The sequence below is a fragment of the Octopus bimaculoides genome, chromosome 3 (assembly GCF_046866305.1).
Source record: "Octopus bimaculoides isolate indiv1 chromosome 3, ASM4686630v1, whole genome shotgun sequence".
Taxonomy (NCBI): domain Eukaryota; kingdom Metazoa; phylum Mollusca; class Cephalopoda; order Octopoda; family Octopodidae; genus Octopus; species Octopus bimaculoides.
The window spans coordinates 142,762,821-142,789,195 of NC_142930.1; the positions used below are offsets into that span (position 1 = coordinate 142,762,821).

The following is a 26,375-nucleotide window of genomic DNA, read 5'->3' on the forward strand; positions in this document are numbered from 1 at the left end:
ACAAAGACCTGGAAATAGAGATAACTCGAATGTGGAATCTAAAAACAGAAACAATTCCTATCATAGTAGGTGCCTTAGGTATAATAAAAAAATATTCAGACAAATACATAACAAAAACACCAGGACTTACAAATATATATAAAATACAGAAAATTGCACTACTGGGTACTGCACACATTCTACGCAAAACACTTTCAATACAGTAAACATAAGAGCACCACAGCAAACCACAGCACATACCCAAGGCGCACAGAGCTGCGCTCGGTAGTGAAGTGAAAGCACGTTATAAATATAAAACTACTGAATAATAATAATAATAATAATAATAATAATAATAATAATAATAATAATAATAATAATAATAATAATAATAATAATCTCCTGATGATTATGCGATGACCTGATATTTCCGTACACTGCTGGTGATTGTGAAATAAGTTATAAACTTCTCCAGATTTCTTTCACGTACCTGTGTCAGAAATGAAAAATTATAATATTTACTGACTTGCAAATTTTTCTCGGAGGATAATATGTTTAATTTTTTCTTCTTTTAATACTTTTTAAATTATGTACGCAGGCACCGACTGAACTGGTATTATATAAGGAATTCTGACAAAAGAAAAAGAAGATTGTGTGCAATAAATTTTATGCGCATGGAGAATTGTTACTTTTTCCTTTGTTCCGCAAGACAAATTGACATTAATGTATTTGAAAACTTCAAGATAATACTTAAACTTAGTTAAATAGATAGAAAATATTACAACGTATTTCAGCTCAAAGTAATTTTGAACTAGAAAATCGTGTCCCTTAGCAGGTTAAACTTATAAAAACAGAACGAAGTTAGTCATTCGAATGATTTTCGTACCGCAAATTCGATTTAAGTCTGATTTTCATAGTTAGTATAAAAACAATTTTCCTTGCATTTTTAACAAGTTACAGCCAACTGATACTTAGAAGTTATAGATGTTTTCTATAGGAAAATATATTTTGGTCCATGTGTGCCATGTTCACACAAAACATAGTGTTCATTAAAACTTCAAAGTCTGTATGTTGCCAATGTACTGCACATCAAAGGATTCTCTGTATTCAATGATCAGGAGTATACTCAGACATCATTTAAGATGAATGATTATATTCTTCTGAAGTTGATGAGATTAGATAAAGAAGTCAATGAACTGAGACCTTTCGTTGTAGTTTTTGTTTTATTTCCTTCTAAGCGGTAATTATATTTGCACTATAAAATGGCTTAAAGACACGTTGTTCAAATTCCCCAATTCCCAAAACATGTTTTAATCTATTGTCTGACAGTTAATTTCTGAAGAAAAACTAAAATAAAAGTAGAAAATATATAGTTGTTTCGATAGAATTTTCTAAAATGTCTTTCATAATCGAATAATCTTTATGTATGTCCAGCATCATTATATTTATTCCATCGTATTTTCAAAGATTGCTGGTTTTGCTTGTTCTGTTGCAAATGTGCAAAACGTATAAAATGCATTTATGTATGAACTTAAGTGCATGTCGAAGTTTATGTCAGTGTGATTATGTGCATGTATATATTAATGCCTGTATTTGTGTGCTTTTGTGTTTGGGAATGTATGAATTGATTTTATTACGCATAAGGCGCTAGTTCTTTATGAGATTTAGTTTTGATTTTAACAATCAATCTTCTAATCCTTCCTTTCTACAATATCTAAAACTGTAAAAATTCAATACAATGATATAATGATATAATGAATACCTGCCTAAATAGGCGTAAAGTATAAGCCGATGAAGATAATCATTTGTTTGTGGAAGGGGTGGGGGGATATCATTAACATGATTATCAGCATAAGTGTTTGTTAAAATATCGAGTTCACCCCTTTCACTTCCAGGGTGGGATACTCCTGCCTATTTTATTTAAGTAAGAATAAAGAAATAAGAAACTTTAGCAATAAGGCGGTGAGCTGGCAGAAACGTTAGCACGCCGGGTGAAGTGCTTAGCGGTATTTCGTCTGCCACTAAGTTCTGAGTTCAAGTTGTAAGTGCGTGTGTGTGTCTGTATCTCTGTATCTCTGTATTTGTATGTATATACGTGCGTGAAAAAAGTTATCATATTTACATACATACACAAATGTATACAGGTTCATCACAAGTATTTAACAGGAACGGAAGAACTTCAATTTATTAAAGTAGAATTTCGTCCGTCTTTACGTTCTGAGATAGACTTTGTATTTCATCCTTTTCGTGTCGATAAAATAAGTATAAGGTGAGAGCTAGAATCGATGAAATCAACTAACCATCTTCCACAAAATTTCTTTGCCCTGTGGTAAAATTTGAAATAATAATAATTGTGGTTGTTTTTGTTATTATTATTATTTTTATTATTATTATTATTATTATTATTCAGTTATATACTTAAGAGATGAGGAATTCTGTACATTACTTACATTATTTACATTCGACGGATGTTTGTCGTCATCTTGTTTATTGTTAACACAACGTTTCGGCTGATATACTCTCCAGCCTTCTTCAGGTGTCTTGTGGAAATTTCGAACCCAGGTTCCAAATTTTATTATTATTATTATTATTATTATTATTATTATTATTATTATTATTATTATTATGTTGTTGTTGTTGTTGTTGTTGTTGTTGTTGTTTTTCTTCTTTCATCAAATTTTCTTCCATTTCTCGCCGAGTGTTTTCCGTACACCTAGGGCAGAGAAGCTCATTGTATGCATTCCTAGTTTACTCACGCAAATTTACAGGTAAAATATGCATGTAAAAAAAAGAAAATAAATAAATTCATGAATGGATGTTGGTTTCACAGAGATAAACTCTTCTCAGTACACGAATCGTTCCAGTTAACACGATTTTTCGCACTTCCTGTAGAGATGGTAGGCCTGATATCATTTGCAAATAGGTTTCAGTACCTTTTCATTATTATTATTCTATGTTTGACTTTTGTTTTGCATTTGTACAAGTTGGATCCAAGTCTCACCCAGAGACCTCAAGAGACAACAAGTTAGAAGTTCATGTAGGTGTTATGCCTAGGGTACCATATATTTGGATTTGTACAGTTTTGTTCAAGTGAATGTCTAAGAAACCATAAGAAAATTATGTGTTTGCTTTAAAATTTGAGATCACATAGACAGTATTTTACGTAGGATATGGGCAGTTCCCATGAGCCCTATCTTTTGAACTTCAGCCATTTTGAGGTTTCCTGGTATCTGAGCTAGGTAGTAATCAGTATTATTATTATTATTATTATTATTATTATTATTATTATTATTATTATTATTATTATTATTATTATTTTCTTATTGAGTGAGAGAGTAGTGCACACTGTTAATGTGACAATGTGGTAAAATATACCTATCATTACCACACGTCTGATAAGAGTACACCAGACACATGCATCACAAACATATGCGCGTGGTATGATGCTCTCACACCAAGATAAACAGTGCATGACCTAGCAGGTTGGCCCCAATTATAATTTTATTCAGGCCGAGTTGCCCATCCCGGTCAAAAGATCACTGAATAAGGGTTGTTTCGGGATGTTCAACAAAACACCCATGCTTCCAGATACGAATTGTCCAAAGCCCCCAAATTCCTCTCAACACATGGTATGATGTTCCTTTCTTCTTATGATTATTACTGTTATTACTAATGTTATTATTTTTATAATGTAAGATTCATACATACAGAACGCGAAAAAAATAGATTAAAATACAAAGTGTTTCTCCATAATTGTATATCTGAGTAACTACATGTCTGTGGCAAACGAAATTAAATAGGCTTCATGTTGAATAACTGTCAGAAGAAATGAATGAAATCCGATCAAAAGAGTCAGAGGGACGTAGATTGTATTACCGATTTCACAACGCTTCACAAATGTTCAATATCTGCAATGCCTGTGACAAGACACACGTCAAGTCGGTAGTTCAGTACCTGTCAAAGACGCTGTAGAGTATCTCGTGTAGCATTCACTGGCACCTCAGTGATTGTACACTTCCTTTCCTCTTGGCTTGTAGGAAGAGTGGTGGGGTATAAACCAGCCCTTTCATATAGCCCCATAGAGAAAAAAATCACAAGGTGTTCAGTCAAGTGAACGTAGTCGCCATTTCAACAGCACTATGCCACCATTACAGGCTCACCCGTTAAAAACTTCGTTTTTAAACATTTTGTTAAAATTTCAGTTGATTTGAGCGAGAATTTGCTATGTTAATAGATTAATAGATTCCCGAATGATGTCAATTTGAACGGGACACCCTTTATACTTAATAACAAGTACTGGTAAAATTATGAAGCCTCATACCATGCTATTCATACATGTATACATTTATGCGGATACCCTGCAAAAGACAAACATAATCATGTACATATATGTAATGTGGTTCGAAGCGGAATATCACTGAAATGGTTGTATGGTAACCAATACCAAATTTATGCTATATCGATTCCTTCTATAATGTAACTCTATATAACATTTACACATTGAGTACAACGTAGGATTCCTATACCAGGTGGCTATTAATTTTATAACTATCGAATGTCAATTTCCAAATAACCAGATGGCCTAATTGTGTATGACATAAGGAATACATCTAGATATTAACCAATCCACATTTACGTCAAACACACACACACATGCACACGCATATACACATATATGCGCAGGAGTGGTTGTGTGGTAAGTAGCTTGTTTAACAACCAAATGGTTCCGGGTTCAGTCCCACTGCATGGGACCTTGGGTAAGTGTTTTCTACTATAGCCTCGGGCCTTTTGAGTGGATTTCGTAGACGGAAACTGAAAGGAGCCCATTGTATATATGTATATATATATGTATGTGTGTGTGTATGTTTGTATGTCTGTGCTTGTCCCCCCAACATCGCTTAACAACCGATGATGGTGTGTATACGTTCCCGTAACTTAGCAGATCGGGTTAAGTGACCAATAGAATAAGTACAAAGAATAAGTCCTGGGTTCGATTTGCTCGTCTAAAGGCGGTGCTCCCGCATGTCCGCACCCAAATGAGTGAAACAAGTAAAAAATATTGTAGTATATATGTATGTATGTATGTATGTATGTATGTATGTATGTGTGTGTGTATGTATGTATGTATGTATGTATGTATAGATAGATAGATAGATAGATTAGCATTTGCAATCGAAGGAAATAGAAAATATGCGTAATGCATAGAACATCCATAATTTATTTGCTGAAATATCTATAGATGTAGGAATTGTAGCTGATATACACATGCATACAGACACACTAACGCACGTGCATACACACTCACATGCACACATATGTATGGATGCAAATACCTGTCAGTCTATCTGTCTGTACGCATGCATGCATGTATGTATGTATTTATGTATGTATGGGCATGTGTGTTTGTGAATATGTAAGGACATGTACATAAATAGATAGAATAGTGTGATAGATGCAGATGAAGATAAATCTGTCTTACATATATAATTTGTTTATTATCGACGTTTCTATATTCTGTGTTCAAAGTTTCTTTTTAATTTGCTATTGATTTGGGAGTAGAATTATTTATCTAACATACTTTAGTAACAATACATATTTATATGAATCTGGAAAAATGAAATTCGGCACGGATCGAAAATTATTTCTAGTCAACATACTGAAGTAAATATTTACATACAGTAATTATATATTTTTATTGAAAAACATCCTTTTATTCTATAAAACATTACATACACATCAATAATATTTCACTAAGTAAACGGAAATCATGTAGAGAAAACCATCTTCACACTTCACAGGCCAATCTTTTAATTGCTATGCCTTTTTTCTAATGAACATAAAATATTCATTAGAAATTATTCCACTGAAACATTTCCAAGTTTATTATGCTACATATATATATATATATATATATATATATATATATATATATATATATATATATATATATATATATATATATATATAGATAGATAGATAGATAGATAGATGGATAGACAGATACGTATATACATAGGTTTATGTATGCATGTGTTTGTGTGTGTTATTGTAAGGACTTGATCTAGGGCGTCAAGCGTTTCAAAAACAGCCGATAACCACGTGAGCTGATGTGATGATAGTGATACTGAACAACTCTATTAGGGTTGGTACGTACACACACACACACACACACACACACACACACACACGTATACATACGTACAACGACCACCATCATCACCAGCAACAACAACAGCAGCAGTTAGTGGACTGGCAGTATTATTAGTACGCCAGGCACAATGCTTAGCAACGTTCGTCCCTCTTCACGTGTTCTGATTTCAAATTTCACCAACGTCGACTTTACCTTTCATACTCAATGTTTGTTTTTGTTTTTTTGTTTTTTTTTGAGCTCATGTGACTTCGTAGGCTTCTTACTGCAACCTAACTCCTCAAGCTCTGCTGAATGAAGAAATGCAGGAATTGCAAGATGGTTACTGAAAACCGGATTGCTACTGGTCAGAACGTTCACAGTTTATTATTTATTTCAAGTGAGATCGACATTCTTCTGCAACAAAAGCATTAAAACCAAAATGTTCGTGGACCGCGTGACTGGGAGACATCTGGTGACGTCTTGCTCTCTGGCCAGTTTTTGTAGGATCTTACACGACATTAGACACGTGGCCAATGTGTGTGTGTGTGGTGGGTGGTGGTGGTGTTTATGCATAACTGCAGTATGAATGTGTTGATGTGGGTATCTGATACCTATGTGCGTGTGTGTATCTTCTGTGCGTATGAGAGTGGAGAACGAGTGTGAGTCAACTGACGTGTAGGTGAGAGATAATGACGGCAACAAATGCCTTTGTGCGTGTTTAATGGAATGTGTGCGGGAGTGTATCAGCGATATGCGAGTACACGTAGACGTGAATATGTGAGTGTATGAGTCAGCTGTGTGTGTCTGCTGCCTGGGTGTCACTTGCATGAATGCATGTTTGCAAATAGACGTGCAATAATGACTATTGCATACGCATGTGTTCGCCTACGTATTTAAGTGCATGTATAGATATGTCTGAGCTAATGAATGATGGGTGAACTTAAGTCTGTACATTCTTGACTTTGTGTTTTACCTGGAATATCCATCTTACTACTAATACCAACATGTGACACGCCTTGACCAACCGAAATCCAGTTTCTCGTAGCCGTCTGAGACTTCATGTGGAGGCGCATGGCTTAGTGGTTAGGGTGTCAGCATCATAATCGTGAGATTGTGGTTTCGATTCCTAGACCGGGCAACGCATTGTGTTCTTGAGCAAAACACTTCAGGACTTAAAGAACCGGAAGCTAACTGTCTAAGCATTGCGTCAGATGCAAGAATTAATTTACCCGCTCACCGACTTAAATTACCAATTATATGTATGCATATATATATATATATATATATATATATATATATATATATATATATATATATATACACCCACATGTAGTCATATATATATATATATATATATATATATATATATATATATATATATATATATATATATATATATATATATATATATATATACACTCACACACATAAAATACAAATACATGCATTCATACATCCTACATGAAACTTCGTCTGTTGACTCCATCGATGATCTAGTAATTGCCAGCACATAGATGAGTATGATAAGCAAGCAAGAAAATATAAATCTTTAAAATACAGAGAGAATGAAAGAGTAAAAGAGCGAGAGAATAAATGAGTGAAAGAATGAATTAGTGAAAGAACGAAAAGGAAGAAAGGGAGAATGAATGAGTTTAAAAACAAAAAGAAAGAAACAAAGACATTGAGAGAGATATCTAAACTGTTCATGATTGTAAAATAATGATTAATGAAGTTAATGACTTAGATGATACGGCAATCCAAAAAAGCGAACCCACTAAGGGACTAGTAACTCTCAACTGCTCCCCTGATAGTGTATTTTGCAAGCTTCTAAAGCTAAGAAATTAGCCGTATTTAATTGTCCGAAATGTAATAATCCGATAGCTTCAATGATAGGCCATTGCCCTGAAGATTCAAACATCAGTAATCTTTGCAGCCTTGAAGTACTTCAAAAAGAATTGCTGTCAAGCTAGGCTGATAATCATAATTTCCGCGTGCTTGATAATACATAAAGTTCTGTATTATATTGTCGCAGATGTGCGAAATATAGAGCTACAGCAGTGTAACACTAGTTTGTGGGGCTTTTAAGTGTTTATTACACAGTTGAAGCCTCAAGAGAAATATATATTTACTAGCGTTAAGATTATTGATCTTTATGAGGAAAAGATGCTCTCCCAACGGACTCATTTTCTTATTCTCACACCACACAGTATGACAAATGCCAAGATGAGATCAACATAAGGGCAGGCGCGGATGTACGGTAAGTAGTTTGCTTCCCAACAAGATAGTTCTGGGTTCAGTCCCACTGCGTGTTTTTACGACAGACTCGGGCCTAGCCGAAACCCATCTTGTGTGTGTGTGTGTGTGTGTGTGTGTGTGTGTGTGTGTGTGTGTGTGTGTGTGTGTGTGTGTGTGTATTGATGTTTGTGTCTTTATATCTGTGTTTGTCCCCACCACTGCTTGACAACAGTTGTCATTGTATTTGCGTCCTCATAATCTTGCGGTTCGGTAAAAGAGTGGAATAGTATAAGTACCAGGCTTCGATAAAAATAGATACCTGTGTAGGTAGCTGTGAGACTAAAATTCTCGTTGGCGGTGCCAAAGCATGGTCGAAATCCGATCACGGAAATGAATAAAAGATAAAGGATAAAACTGATCTTGTATTAGAAAGCATGATGCACACACACACACACACACACACGCACACACACACACACATGCACATACACACTTGAACTCGTGCACACATACACACAAATACCCGCACATACACGCACGTCTATACATTCATTAATATATATTGGGATATAGTTAATCGAATTAAGTATGTTGTATATTCGTGACAAACTATCTTAAGATACTCACTATATTGTCAATCTATGCAAACAAAACAACATATTGAAATCACGTGTTTCCATTGACTTCTAAATATGATACATTTGTCGAAAATATAAATGTTTAACTAATATTACTTGGTGCCTTAACATTCTTTGTTACACTGTTACTTGACACAGGAATAGAAACGATGTCGGAAAAAGCAAACGAAGCAATATTCTATAAAATAAACGCAATTTTGTTATCCAATAAAATATATATACATTCTAAATTTGAATTCACAGAAAACAGGAATCAAATGAGTTGAATGTGGTGTAAACTTGACTTAAATGAAAATTATCTAGTAAAATAAACATAGATTTAAATTATATTCTTTATTTGAATTTAATTAAATCAAATATGTAACTTATGTTCCACAAACTCTCCAAATATTAACTGACATTTTGCTAGAGGCTATGAAAATGAACAATAACGCACAGACTCACTCTACACATAACCATACTCACACACACACAAGCATACACTAATGTACACGCTGACACACACCCATATATGTATGTGTTTCTGTATATGTGTACATTATATTATATCACAGAGAATATATTCTTGGAAATAACATGGTTTCAGTATTTATTTGCAGATAACGCTTCTAATTACAAATACAATATAGAATGGCATACGCGTAATCTGAAAATTGAGGTAACTGCAGTGGTAATGAACGGTCGAATAAAAGAATCATTTGTTTTATCAACCCCCAAACGCATGATAGCAATCCGTGGGACCTTATAGTAGTTATATATTACATGATCTTTCCTAAGTTCTGTTTATTCCGTAATGCACTGCCACTTAGGCATAATATAGAAATATATCTCTTCCTAACTCATTCTCCCCTTCTCTTCTGTTCTTCTTCCTTCTTTCTCTCTTTCAAAATCTCTCCTATATTCTGTTCCCCTTTCTGTCTTACTCTCTTTCCCTTTATGTGCTATGATTGCAGTCGTTTGAAATAATGGCTCCTAGTGTGATCATGTCTACAGAATAACCTGTCCTGTTGTTTGAGCAGCATTACTGAAGCTAGCTGATAAAATCTCCTGTCTCCTCTGGTTACTTCCATTCCCTTTCCCGTTCGTAACATGCTGACGAACGGGAAAATGATTAGATGGGGCGAAAAAACAGAGAAGAAAAAAGAAAGGTAAAAAGAATACCTGTATTAAAATATATATTGATGAGAGGAATGTGGAAATGCAGATACGAACCGGGGACCAAGCACACATTTAACATTAACTACTGCGTACTATACATAATATTAATCGTTCCCCCATTTTAAAGATACAAATTAACATTCCTAATATGTTAAGAATAATTCTGTATGTACAAGATGAGTGAGACATCGAATAGAAAGTACACCTTAGTCCAGTATGAGTGAATTTAGAAATGATATGAGATTGTTGCGCTACAATTCATTGGTCAGTCATTAGTCGTCACCACTTATTTGGCGAAAATATATAATGGGAGAGATAAAGACAATGAAAGAGTGCTCAATCTTTTGAAAATTACTGTGTTGCACAACGATGAAATGACTGGAATAACAGGTAAAGAGCATGACGAAATACCTTGAAGTATTTAAGTATTTCACTGGACACGATGAGTTGCAAAACTCTAGTTACAGCTTATTTCCGAGGTCGATACCAGAGAAGAAATGTGGTTGACTAGATTGCTGGTAACCCACCTCTTATTTCCTGGCATAACATACAAGTTAAAAATGAATATCAATTCTCTCACCAAATTTATTTCAATTTTCCGTTATTCAGTAATAAGGATGAATTTAATATTTGGTATCATTTATTTCAAATGGAATGCATAATCACATTGACAAGAATAATATAATATCTGTTAATTATGAATGTGGTCATTTAATATAATAATTATCATATATGAAGGGTTTGTATAATTTAAATTACAACTTAATTAACATCTAACAATTACCGGTCATCTATATATACTGCCTCACTCTAGAGTTGGACTGATCTCAGACACAGAAACAACAACTAAAAAGAATAGCAATACTAATTCATAAAGCCTACAATTGCGTCTATTCTCAATCATTTATGAAATGCAGGAGATCCATATCCTGAAGTTTATAGAACATTAGCTATCTTCCTATATTTCAATCTATGGTAACATTGCCATGACCAATAGCGTTTTATTTTTTGATAGACTACCTAGCGTATAAGAGAAATATCATATAATTTAGCTATATCTTAGATGTGAAACTATGAATATATATTTATACATACATACATACCTGTACATACACATACATACATGTACATACATGTACATACATACATGTACATACATACATATATGCATACACATGCATATATATATATATATATATATATATATATATATATATATATATATATATATATATATATATATATAACTATTAATATCGTCTGAAATCGGAAATATAACTGATAAACGCCAATGCAATAGGTTCCTAGACAACAAGTTATTCTAATACTAGAATAAACCATTTGAAATTTAATATGAAAATAAACTTTGCTCAATGATTTGATATCCTTCTATATGACAATAGTTTAATATATTCCAGTTCAATATTAAGAGATTTGAAATAAATATTGATAGAGATACAAATCAGTCATAAAATCAATATGCATATCAGTAAGACATTTAGAATGCGTTTATAATTCAGATATAGTTAAATGTATACACTAAGAGACGAGACATTTTGTAGACACGTTTTGTTTGCTAATAACTCGAGAATAAGAAGACTTTTGTTGTATTTAAAAAAAATAAAATATGAGAAATGAATTATCCGTATTAATTTTGTCTATGTTGACTTTCAATTTCTGAAGTTTAAAACATTAAAATAGCGTCAATAGAATATACACAATTCTATAAAATATTTGCATATCGCCTGGCCTAAGTAATTAATTAACGCAATGTATAAGGTAGGGATTTCACAGGTTCAAATTCTCGTACTAAATATTTAGATATTTTTGGACTCTTCAACTATCAGTAATGCCTATTTGATTTCATCACAATAGTATAAACTTCGTAATGTATGCATGTACACATACGCACACAAGCACACACACAAAAACAATCACACACACATATCTGACGCATGCACATATCTGATATTTGATATTTTTATAAAGTATTTACCACATTTACAGTGCATATTTTAAAACATTACATCCCCGTTTTTGCTCAGCTCATTTCAATCTACGATAATCAAGCAGAGTTTTTCTGCATGGTATGTTTTAGCAGCCGGAATGGAAGGTTAGGTTTATTTTTCATCTAAATGCTATAAATTACTATAAATTACTATAAATGCTATAAATTACTACTGATAATAATATAACGGAAACATTTTAGAGTTCTCACTTACTGAGACGTAATGCATGCATAAATATTGTTAATGTACATACTAAACGCAAGGTTTATAAACCGGAAATAAAAATATTATTGTTCAGAGCCCGTAATATACAATTATAAAAGCAACAAAATCAAAATTTGACATAAAATTTGTTATGTTGCTTTACATCTCTGATGTTTTCAACTACTTTACATTTCATACCATTGACTGTTCAATAAAAGAGAGGTCCTACTATTCTCAGAACATTTTCTATTTTAAGTACAAATGAAACAGATGCAGAATTAATTATCTGCGAAAGCCATGATTTGCAACACATGACCTACCTTTGACATCTTAATAGTGAACCATACCAAGTGTGGTAATTGTTATTCTGAGCTGTTATCTGATGCCAAATCATTGAAGAACTTGTGACGTACAATAAGATTATGAATCATCAGGTATCCACTCATGTATAAAAGTATTCCATCGAATAAATTACATTGTCGTTGTTATAATTATTAAATCGATGCTCATATCAGACATTCTTATTGAAATTTGTAGAAATATTTAACACTGACATTTGGTTTCTGTATTAAGTAAACACATATTTGAAATCAGTGTTCTATTTTCTAAAGTTCATGACATTTCTTTTATGATTCTTAGAAAAGTTAACTAATTTTTCAAAAAGTTCAAAATTTTGATTACACTCAAGACAAGTTACACCTTACAAACGTATATACATATATACTTTCACACACACACGGGGGCGCGCGCGCACACACACATATGTATATGTATGTATGATGTATGTATTTATAAATCTTAATAAATCTTGGAAATACAAGCACACATAAACACGCTCACTCATACACATATATATGCATATACATATATATACATTTATATACATTTAATTATTGCGTATTTGACACGATACCTCGAGGTATATTTTATATATATGGACCTTCCTAATGACTAGCTTGGGATTTTAGAAAGGTAGTAGTAATTTATCACATGATCTATTGTGTTATACGTCTTGCGTTAGACGTTATGTACTCTGAAAGGTAATTAAATTACTTGTTACTATAAAGTGAAACTATATGCAATGCAACATTTTGTACAATAAACAAGTCTGGAATACGTTTAATATCTCAAAAAAAATTTGCATTACGAAAAAATCATAGAAACTGCCGGGGAAACACTTATTCGATTTCCAGTTACTTCTGGGTTTTAATATTTTATTCATAAATGCGTTATGTTTTCTCACTACAGTGTATATCTTTGAAGGTTCGTAGTCGTAAAATAACACAATAACTACATTTTCCAAGCTACATCCGAAGAATTCAATTATGTTTGATATTATTATGTGGGATGTTGTTGTACAGCTTCTTTGTTCTGGATATTGCAAAAAAGAAAAAAAAAACGTCTTAACATCTATTTGAATTGTGAATGTGTTGGTGTTAAAAGTAAATTTCTGTAATTACGAAGAACATAAAATGAATATCAATTTGTGATAAAAATCATGTATAGAATATGACATTGTCCGTTAACGAAAGACACATGTGATTAAAGTATTGCTTAAAAAAACAATAAGATGCTCATACACTCTGAGATAAACATTTATGCACGCACATACCTCTGTGTATCTTGTTATGTGTATATGTGTATATATATATATATATATATATATATATATATATATATAATTTATGCATATTTATATATAATACCATATATAAAGATATGTGTATGTGTATATATATATATATACATATATATATATATATATATATATATATATATATATATATATATATATATATATATATATATATATATATATATGAACACACGCACACACACACACATGTACGTGAGGTTCCCGATGAATGAAAGAATGATATTCTTAAGCATCTATGATGCGATCGAAAAGGTCGATTTTCTGAATATCATTGCAAACATAATCAATAGCATCCACAAAATGTCAGAAAGATATGACCTTTTCTATGTGGCATGATGTTCCTTGTAATTCAAACCACGATGTCATCCTTAGAAAAGACTGCCTTGAACAAATCTGAAAACGATATTTTTTGCAGTAACATATCTCACAGGACAATATCGTGGATTATTTTTCTCTTCGAAGAATATTAGGAAACAAATTTAAAACTTAGTTTCATTTGTCCCTGCCAATGTTCTTTTCATTGTTAGTTGAGACCTTTTTATCTAATGCTTATAAAATAACGTGAAATCTTACAGTGTTAATCTCATAAACATCTAAGGAGCGTATATTTCGATGTGTATTAAGGTGATATAACGATAATCACAGTATAATTACCGAGCAATTTCTGTTGAACGTGGAAAAGAATATTATTTATAAATGTATGTGCAATTTTTTAAAGTTTGCGTAGAATTGGTACTATATTATATTAAGGTTTGCATAGAATTGGGTTTTATAGTATATTATTTTTAAATTTGCATAAAATTGCTATCATATTTATGCATTTTGTGCTAAAATCATAAAAATAGTATATGCTCTTTTTATACAGACATTTGGAATATATTTTCAGTGTTCTTAACTTATTTCAAATATCAGGTTAGTGATTCTATTTGTAAAAGTTTTAATTTACAAACAGTTTACCTAATGAACTACATAAATAACAAAAATGTTAAGTCTGTAATTGCTTATATAAGACTATGAGGTTCGCATTAGCTCAGTATAATATAAAATCTCGTGAGAATATCGAAAAAGTGACATTAAAAAAAAAACATAGAAAACGCATAATTTGGAGGAAGGGAGACTATATTTCAAAAACATAATATTTATAGCTGTATCATTTGCAAAGGTCCGATACGTAAAACATTTTTAAAAAGAAATACTTACTCTGTATCACGTGATAGAGACCAGAAATATTAAGATATTGAATTTTTTACAAATGTGTCTGATATTGTGTATCAGAGATATTATCTTTCTAGAATTGAAGAAGATTTGAGTGAATTTAATTGGTTCGTATGAAAGTATTTATATACTCATTGATGTGTGAGCTATTCTGTTTTGCCATACAACCAATTATATATATGGAACCATATTAAAATATTCATTTAAATTGTTACTAATTTGATACATTTCATCGAACGTTTACGCATATTTTTAGCTGACAAAATCCTTTTCTATTTGTTTATTTCCTGTTAACAAGAAACAATTTGAAAAAAGATTCTTTTAAAATATATCTTTGAAATTAAGAAAAATTATGCTGAGTGTAGTGAACCAAACACTAACGTTCGGATAATTCCTTCTGATGACTGATTTTGACCGTAATCGGAAATTATATGATTTTCTTCATTATGTCAAATTCTTCCAAACATGTGTTACATTAATTGATAGAATCATGTCAATAAAACTCTCGACTGGAAATCCAGTGCATTGTTATTTTTTCTTCTGTTGCATTTCCGCAACACATAAATTACAATTTAATTAAATTGAGGCAAGAAAGGAGCACATGCTACATAAATTAAGTTATTATGTGTTCTAGCATAGAAGAATCGATTTCAGACATAGTTTCTATGAATAACATTAACACTATGAATCTGGAACTTTCATTGTTTTATATTAAAACACATTCTCAGTGTCCCCGTATTGTTTCAAACTAATTTTCTGATGTCCAAAAATATATCAGCCACAGTGTTAAAACCAAATCGACTATATTACACTTTACATTCATACATTACTATTCATCTAATATCTGGTCTAATTACAATATAGTTTCAAAGAATCTAATGATCATTCGAGGCAACTAATTACACTTGTGTCGTATTTTATAATGAGCATTTAGAGATAGTCACAAACACACGACAGGCATATATGCAGTGAGAAACACATACACACATATGTTTGCGTATACGTGTATATGTGTATATGTTTAAGCATATATTTACGCAACGCAAGTTAATATTTGTGCGTACATATGTGTGTACGAACGTATGTGTGTATTTATATTGTTGTTGTTGGCACTTCGTCGCTTACGACGTCGAGGGTTCCAGTTGATCCGATCAACGGAACAGCCTGCTTGTGAAATTAACGTGCAAGTGGCTGAACACTCCACAGGCACGTGTACCCTTAACGTAGTGCTCGGGGATATTCAGCGTGACACAGAGTGTGACAAGGCTGGCCCCTTTGAAATACAGGCATAACAGAAACAGGAAGTAAGAGTGAGAGAAAGTTGTGGTGAAAGAGTACAGCAGGGTTCACCACCATCCCCTGCCGGAACCTCGTGGGGCTTTAGGTGTTTTCGCTCAATAAACACTTACAACGCCGGGTCTGAGAATCGAAACCGCGATCGTATGACCGCGAGTCCGCTGCCCTAACCACTAGGCCATTGCGCCTCCGTATTTATATATTCATTTCTAAATATACATAATTATAAATATACATGCATATATGTATATTTATACTTCATTTCTTTTTAGAAAATATTTACAATGAATTGTTTTAAATCATTCGATTACAATTGCTAGATCCTATACTTTTGCATAAGGTGATATTTATAAAGCCACAAACGTGCAAACATAGGTATGTGGTTAAGAAAATAGATTTCAATAACATGCTTTTAGTTCGAATCCTACTGTGTGAGGTTTTACTGAAATTCTTCAACGCGGTGCACCAGCATTGTAGCAGTCCACTGACCAAAGCAAACAGATGTTAAAAGATTTGAGTGAGTTGGTAGACGGTAGCGTGGGGAACACAACACACATGACTTTTCCGTCTATCTGTACTTGTGTTTGACGCTTGTCTGCCTGTGCGTGTGCCTATCTGCCTGTCTGCATTCTGCCTCTCTCTCCTCTCTCTCTCTTTTTCTCTATATGTATGTGTGTGTTGTGTTGTGTGGGTTAAATACAATTAGATAACAAAGCGAAGACAGTGTGATATTTCCAGGACATTTATAAAGAGAAAGATAGTCTTAAAACTGTTTCAGGATATTAAAGATATCCCATAATCAGAGATGATATGAGAGAGTTTCAATAAAAAGGAATAGTAGAGTTCATTATATAAAAAGTTATTTTGGGTTAGGGTTAGAGTTAGGGTTAGAGATAAAAATATATGTAGGATGTGAGAGTTGTCAAATAATCCAAGGAATGTGTTGTGTTGAATGGGTAAAGACGTTTCCTGTCCACACACACACACACACACACACACACACACACACACACACACATACACACACACACACACATTCACACACACATATATATATACAGAGAAAGGGAGAGAGAAGACAGAGGGGAGTGAGAAGACAGAGAGGAGAGAGAAAGATACAAACATTCACACGCACAGAATGATAGGCAAAGAGACACAATCACATTTGTTATTTCAAATGGATCTTGTAGTGAAAATGAAATTTTGAGAATATACTGGTAGGAGGAAGTAGATAGAGAGAAGAGAATAGATAAGTATGTTAGAAGTAAGAAAAATGGTATTGGTCAAACCTATTAGGGGAGGAAAGAGGAAAGAGAAAGTGAAAAGAAAAAAAGGAGTTATAGATGGTGGTAAATGTAGGAGATGTTTGCGAATTGTTGTATTACTCTTGAATAATGTCCTGACGTCATATGGGCCGCATATCTTTTGTATCCTTTCGGAATAAAACGACCATTAGAAGAAAATATGACTTAAGACTGCATGTACTCCATCACATGCAGCTGCGGTAGGTTATAAAAAGGCGAAACATGTCACTCCCTCTAAATATGGGTAGAAGAACATTGCAAAGTTGTGACACGTGGATATATTGATAAATCGGGTATAGTTGATCATGTATGGAAAAATGGAGACCACCTTCCCCTGTGGCATGAAGTTAAAATAATAGACAGAGAACACCACTAGAAAATACGAAAACTAAAAGAAGTAGCACACATGCTAGGACACAACAACCTCCTTTGCAGATATGAGTAACATATGGGAACCGGTATTAAGGAAGGATAGGAAAATATAAGATATATATGCCCTAAAATTCACTCCATAATTGCCAACGGGCATATGGCGTAGTGGTTAAGAGCGCGGGCTACTAAACCCCAATATTCCAAGTTCGATTCCAAGCAGTGACTTGAATAATAATAATAATAATAACGATAATAATGGAAATTATAATAATACTGATAATAATGATAATAATAATGATAATAATTTCCGTTATAGGCACAAGGACTGAAATTTTGGGGGAGGCGTTAATAATAATAATAATAATAATAAAATCGAAAAATAACTTAGGAATGAGAATCGAAGACACCTGATGAAGTCTGGAGGGTATATCAGCCATAACATTGTGTTAACAACAAACAAGATGAGGACAAATATCCGTCAAATGTAAATAATGTAAACAATGTACATCATTCCTCATCTCTTAAGTATAGAACTGCCTTGGCCTTATCCCATTTTATTTAACATATACAAGATCACACAAGACCCGCCTCAGACTATTCGACAAGGAGTCTAAGCGCAGTCCTTCGTAGCACTTAAAATTTCCATTTGGACATTCAATATAAAATTGAAGAAACTTGAGTCATTCGCTATAATTCTTTCGATGCAACGTAGTTTTCCATGAGTACAAGTTCTTGATTATGCAACTGTCTGTTTGCATAATGAAATCTAGTTGTATTTCCTTGGGTGATATATGTGTGTTCTCTCCGTTACTTTAGAATCTTCTACTCTGTTTGTCGTGGTTTGAATTTATCAGCGGTTCGCATATACATCGTGTGTGCCGCATTAACACGTTTGTCGAGCCGATATATATGGCATATATAGAAGCCCGAAAAACACGCTCTCGCGGCATGCAAAATGTTTTTGTGAGCCGCTAATAAATTCAAAGTACGACAAACGTGCTATGTAGAAGATTTTAGACTACAGGAGACAACATTGATATATTGTAGCGAATAATGAAAAAAAAAAGTCCAACCGTACTCGTTCTTCCTGGCTCCAATTTCTTCAATTATATATATATTTATTCTGACCGATGCATCTCGTTGAACCGTTAATCCTCAAACATTGTTTTCACTCCCCGTTTTTTTTTCCCTCTCAATCGTTTCTATTGAAGAGCATACGCTCGAATGTCACCAATTTCTCCATTCTTCCTGTGGGTTAACCTAATTCCTCTGCTTGTTTTTCCTCCATCTGTCTTCTGACTCAAATCTTCTCGCCCGGGAAAGGATAAACAGTGAAGTCACTACTCACTACACTGATCAGGTTAGTAATGATTTACAACTTTTATGCACAACCCTCAAATCAATGTACATTAACAAACCTAACAATGAACAACAACCTCCTCTACACGATACTGTCGACGAATTCATTTTAAAACAAGAACAAATTAGTAAAGATTTAAACACTCTGTGTATTTCTCAAAATACAATGTTTATATACCAAAAAGATTTCATAACATTTTTCTGACATAATTTAAATATATACTTTAACCATGTAACACAAGCCTTCTGTAGTTTTTTCACTCTTATTATCTTTTATATATATATATATATATATATATATATATATATATATATATGTATTTTTATATAGCATATATATATATAGGGCAAATACGAAGATGGACCGGATAATCAATCGATGAACATCACCCTGTAGATATTCATTTTAACTATTTATTAATTGATTACAATCACATGGATAAGTAATCGATATAAACAAATGAAATAACCAAAATAAACAAGTAAATAAATAGATAAATAACTAAATACATAAATATTTTTCATTTTTATTTATTTATTTACTTGTTTATTTGCTTATTTGATTTGCTTATTTTGATCACTTATGCGTATGATTGCAATCAATTAATATATAGTTATAAATAAATGTCTACAGGCTGATGTTTGTCGATTGATTTTCATCTCCATTTTCTTCTTGGCCTCATAAATTCTGGGTATAGTTCTTTTTTACCTCCATCCATACCTAGTATTCAACTGCTATGCTGCCCTACAATAGTAAGCATTTCGATATAAATAAGTAGGTATACACCCAGTAGTATATTGGATATTTAGTATCACTTAGATGGTTGTTTAACCTCTAACTCATACACACACACACACACACACACACATATACATACATACATATATACAGGGTGCGATGGGTAAATTGTCGACATTTAGTATTTTTGATTACACGCATGAGCATTGTTTACTTTTGATTTGGTCGGTTACACAGTATAATAGGGCCGGTTGGACGCAATTTCTCTGCCAGAAATTTGGCAACGGCATAGTGTACTGCTTGACATTCGCATCGGAAGTTCGAATACGAACATTTCAGAGTGCTTCGATGTCAAGTTGAGGACAGTACAATCTGAGGGTGTATACTGAGTGTTATAAAAATCAAACATCTAGTCACCTTCATGGTGTTTGGTGTGATCACTTGAGACGGCAACGTTATGCCTCCATTCATCTACCCACACGGCATCAGACTCAAAGCTGAGGCCTACATCAAGTGCCTTGAGGAGGTAGTGCTATCCTGGGTCAATAGGATGAATGCTAGAAGATCCTATGTCTGGCAACAAGACTCCGTACCATTCTCCACAAGCCGGAGAACACAGTCATGGCTGTCCGTAGAATTTCTGCGACTACATCGCCCCAAACATCTGGCCACCTAACTCCCTATACTGTAATCCCCTTGATTATTATGTATGGGGCGCAGTTGAGAGAGAGACCAACAAAACTCCTTGTAAAGCGAAAGATGAACTGAAGGCAAAGATTATGGCTGCATTCACGAACTTAAACAAGGAGACCATCCAGAAACCCTCCAGGAGATTCCGAAGTTGTGGGGAGGTCGTGGTTGAAGGAAACGCCGATTTTACTGAATAAATTTACTCTTTATTATTTCAAGATATTTTTATGTAATTTTGGTAAATGTATCTGCTAAAATGAGATGTCAATGTTATTTTCATTTTTGCATAATGTAGCCGACAGTTTCTTCACGGCACCCTGTATATAAGCGTGTGTGTATGTGTTTGTCCCACCATCACTTGGCAGCTGGTGTTGGTTTGTTTACGTCATCCTACCTAGGCGATTCCGCAAACGGACCGATAAAATCTCTATTCGATACTTCGCTGGTACGGCGGAGTGACGCTACTAGACGCTGTCTCATATGGCTACAGTACAATAACTGAATCAAATAAACTTGTAAAACTGTATAACAGAATATGTATTAACGAGTGAAACCGTTAGCTTAAATGTATACTTAATATTGCTTTCTCCAAACACCACATAATTGTAAAAGTATATTTATCTCTTCTTTGATTTTTGTTATATTTATTTAACGTAAATATATTATATTAAATGTATTTTACTTAACTTTAGTAACTAAATATAAACTACTTGAAATACGTAAACTGCTAAAAGAAATCGCTGAAACCAATTTTCCTTACATGTGTTTTAATTCGCTGCCTATTTATTCTTGTAGACATACTGCATCTCTAAACAATTTTTTTTCTATATAACCGTACATTAAAATGCAAACAAAGCAATACTTTAAATAGCTAAAGATTAGATCAATATCCTAAAAATATAATCCAGAGAGTATATCAAAAATAGAGATTAATATTCTATAAAATCAATAATGCAACTGTTCACCATCATTACACGAAGAAAATTACTAGTTTTCTTGTTTTAAATGTTACCAGTCAGAATAAGTGGGATCTAAAACACCATGCATTTTTGTCATTTAACAACCTGTTGTGTTTTGCAACGCTGCCATTTATCTCGACATGCTTTATAATATGTTCTGCCATTTATAATAAGTGCAGTAGATAAAGGAATACAGAAATAAAATGGACACTGATCATTGAAAAAATATTCAAGCCAGTTATCAGGTCGTCCAAAATGTATGTCTGTGTACAGTTTGAAGCTCTTCAACTCGATTGCCAATTGATTTCCAGTAAGGTATAACAGTGAATATGTAATCGAAATAAATTTATAGAAAATATGTACATTTCGAGCAAGGCCAAAGAATAAGTTGAATGAACTGATAAGCAAATATATAGAATGGAGGTAAAACCAACTCTGTAAAGAAAGATAAGTTTGTAGTTGAAATAATATATTATATATGTTTACTGTAAAATAAAATCTCTTTAAAGTTAAGATATTAGAAAAAAAAAAAACTATTATTACAAGTTATTACTTTTGTACCAGTCAATATTTGACTTTCGATTATTAATATAGACAATAATACACGATATAATATACAGGCATATACTACGCACGTATACACGCACTAACCAACTTCCAAAACATATGCATACATATATCTGTGTATGTGTAAATAAACGCGTATATACTTACACTCATAGAAACTAAAGAAGAAAGCGACGGAAAGAGAGTATGTGTGCGTGTTCTCTGTATTCCAGCATGTGTCTGAATGTATAAAGAATAAACAAAATCATTACCAGATAAAAGATACTTCCAAACATCACAGGCAAAAGCACATCACTGACACCAAAGGAACTTCTATTATAAATATGATTTTCTTTGTTTTTAGATGTTCTTCTCCTGCTTGTGTTTCTTCTTCTTCTTCTTCTTCTTCTTCTTCTTCTTCTTCTTCTTCTTCTTCTTCTTCTTCTTCTTCTTCTTCTTCTTCTTCTTCTTCTTCTTCTTCTTCTTCTTCTTCTTCTTCTTCTTCTTCTTCTTCTTCTTCCGACTTTTGTTATTGCTGATGTTCGTGTTAATGTCGATTCAGTGTTTCCATTATATACAGACAATTGTAAAACTGCTGACTTGGCGCGTTGGTAACTTCACAAAATAATTTTAACTTGATGTGCATTTCTTAGATACATATATATATTTTTTTCTTTTACACATGTTGACTTAACCTATTATTAGAGGTAGAGAATGTAGCTGCATATGGCTTAATTTATTTTCAATGTGTACTATAAGTGATATTTATTTATATTATTTCAATTTTTTATTCATATGATTTCTTGCATACTACGCTAGAAATTCTATACCTTTTGATTAATTCTAGATATCATAAATTATTTGCAATTTAACCGTCATTCTCTCATCATTTTCCCTCTACCCTTAGCAACTACTTTATTTTTAATATAATTTTTTAAATAATCAAAGTAAGAAATAAACATTCCGCCAGCCGAATGAAATAACACTTCTTTTGGATAAGCTCTTTTAGAACAGAACATAATGTTACTTGTAACGCGCAATTTATCATAATTGAATGTAATATTGCTTGAGAAAGTTTCATTGAGTGCGGAACTTACTGCAGATTATATTTCACCATATGCTATGCGCACCCATAAAAGCACATACAAACGTCTCACACGACTAGAAGCTCGAGAACGTGCATAGAAAGAATGAATTCTTTCGAGAGCTCTTTGATGACTGGTGTTGACTTGCCATACAATGACCAAGCCGCGGATCGTACTCATAGCAAGCCTTCTAACTCTGTTGAATGTGGATTATATATCACCCGATACTACAAAGAGACTTTCAGAAAATATGTCTAAAAAACACATGTATATTTGAGAATATATGTATTGCTAACAGAAATTAATGTTAATTTATCATTATAACAAGCCTATATCACGCTTAATGTTAGTAAATAAAATGGACAGTATTTTACTTCTGATGGAATCAAAGTTAGTTTTATCTATGAAACTGTCACGCATTTACAAGTAATATTCTTTTTCTGTATGGCCTTCAGTTCTCTACACGGATTTATCTTTTTTAATTTATCTTTGCTCATTAATTGTGTTCAGTATTAATGAATGATATCGCATATGTATCCTCGTATCAGTTGAAGTATGAACAAAATGGCCTTAGTTATATCGTTCAAACTCTTCACAATACGATTTCAAATTTTGCCCAGATTGAGTCTGCCTTTTATCTTCGTGACTAAAATGTTGGGTGAAATAGTGCATGGAAAATATTAACGATTTTATCATGTATTTCCAATTGAGATACATATGGTTTCTCCTTAACGTAAAGTCACGATAAATCAAAGTGTCGTGGCGTTTATGACTATTGCTGTCTTTCTCCAAAATGATGGACATTAAGCATTTTTTTAATACAGTGTGAAAGTAAACAAGTGTATTCAAAATTTCAGCTAATTTAGTCGGAATGCCGAACATATAAACAGTTTTGCTGTTTTGTAATATTTTGTACAAAAAGATAACTGAGCAAATGATGGCATAATCTATAGAGTATATTGCACATAAGCTATTTTTCTTATATTTTTACGTCACTTTTTTAACCTTTACCTGAATTATGCCCATATTAACTTTGCTTTTCACGTTTTGGATATAAATAGAGAATGTCTTTTCAAGTATTGAGTCGACATAACCACCTATATTCTTGTAAACAATGCATATGTACTGCCACCGCCTTCTAACTGCATCTAACAAATAATTCGTTTCTCAAAATAGTTATCTATGGTACATGCCACTTGTTGATTACTCACACCATATAGGAAATCTGTTTCTAAGTTTATCATGTTATGATGGGCTTGTATTCGCAATTCTAATATCTTTCACAATAGCCTGAAAGATTTTCTTACTTCTGAATAGCATACACTTATGATAAATATGTTCCATCCTAATATATTCTATTGATTTCTTTATATTTATTATGGTGTGGCGAAAGTGAGTGTGCCAGAGGTTAGAGTGTTCGAGTAACGATAACAATATAGGTTCAACCCCTAGACTGGACAGCACGTTGAATCTTTGAAAACGACACTTCGTATTGCGCCAGTCTCTGCAGCTGAAAATAAGTACCATCCCAATGCTAGTGCCGCTCCCTCTCCCTCTTTCTCTCCCCTCTATCTCCCTCATTCTCTCCCCTCTCTCTCCCCCATTATAATATTTTGGAAGTACCACCTTATCGAACATTGAAGCGTCATGAAGGTGTCTATGTATGCACAATGTTTATATAGGATAATAAAAAAAATTAGCATAAGCATGATATATATTACAAAGCCTTATAGGCATGAGTAGGAGGTAAACAAGCATTTAAATCTTCGTTAAAATGGTTTATCATCGCCTTGGGGTCTTTGCGTGTTATTAGCAGAGTTATCTCTGCTAAACGTGACCGTAGTGGTTTCTGTTATGAGATTAATTGTCGATAATCATCGGATGCCCCGAAGAAAATGCATTAGGTCTTTCCTTCCTTACCTTCATAGCCATAAATATAACTTGTATTTTCTGACACCTTTTAGAACGACTAATAGATTTGAAATGCAGTTAGTGATGTTTCTCCAGGCAACTAGATCCCAAATTTTGAATATGAAACAGAAGTTTCCAAAAAGTAAATATGAATTCTCAGGAAATATGCATTTTGTTAATTTGCTCACCAAATATAAACATATAGAGTAGGGTTAAGTGTTCTTATCCTCATCACTGGAAGAGTTATATTTTAAATTCAGAGATTCGTGGTAATAGTGTTTGTGTTAAATGTTCACTGCACTTTCAGAAATGAGTTTACAACGTGGTGCTGGAAAGGAAGCGTGAATGAGAGAGAGGGAGAGAGAGAGAGGGAGAGAGAGAGAGAGAGAAACAGAGACAGAGAGAGACAGAGAGACAGGGAGAGAAATACAAAGAGAGATAAAGAGTGAGAGAGTGTGAGAGAGAGGAGGACAAAGAAAGGCAGAATGCGAGAGGAGCAGAGTGGAATGGAGGAGAAAGTTATGAATGAAGTAGATGTAAGGAAGTAGAGTAGTGCAGAATCAGTGACGTGGGGCAGAGATTGCGCGTGAAGCCAAAAATCCCTGACAGAGGCTAGCAACCTGGGAGACGAGCTCTTCCTTTCTTGTATGTGGTATCTAATAGTTTGAAGTTAGAGACAACTCAGTAGAAATACTTCCACTTAGTGGAGGGTGATTAGTCAGTGAACATATTTCTATTGGGTAACATATTTTAACCAGCTTCTTGGAGAGCAAAGAAGCATATTAGAGATTAACTCGTTATAAGTAATATTTCATGTCATCATATATCCTGAACAGAATCACATATTTATGAAACATAATTAGTTGTACTTATTAGTATCATGTTATTC

The 26,375-nt window shown here is 33.2% G+C and overlaps 1 protein-coding gene across 3 annotated transcripts in view; it reads left to right on the forward strand.

Annotated features, from left to right (window-relative positions):
* The window catches only part of LOC106884218 (neuronal acetylcholine receptor subunit alpha-10), a 1,150,118-nt gene that overhangs the window by 67,819 nt on the left and 1,055,924 nt on the right, over positions 1–26,375 (forward strand). The window contains exon 2 of one of the 3 annotated variants that reach the window (XM_052966099.2): positions 19,521–19,557. The exons of the other annotated variants lie outside the window; for them this stretch is intronic. The gene's annotated coding sequence lies outside the window, so the exon portion shown is untranslated. The remainder of the gene's footprint in view (positions 1–19,520; positions 19,558–26,375) is intronic. 3 annotated transcript variants of the gene reach the window in all.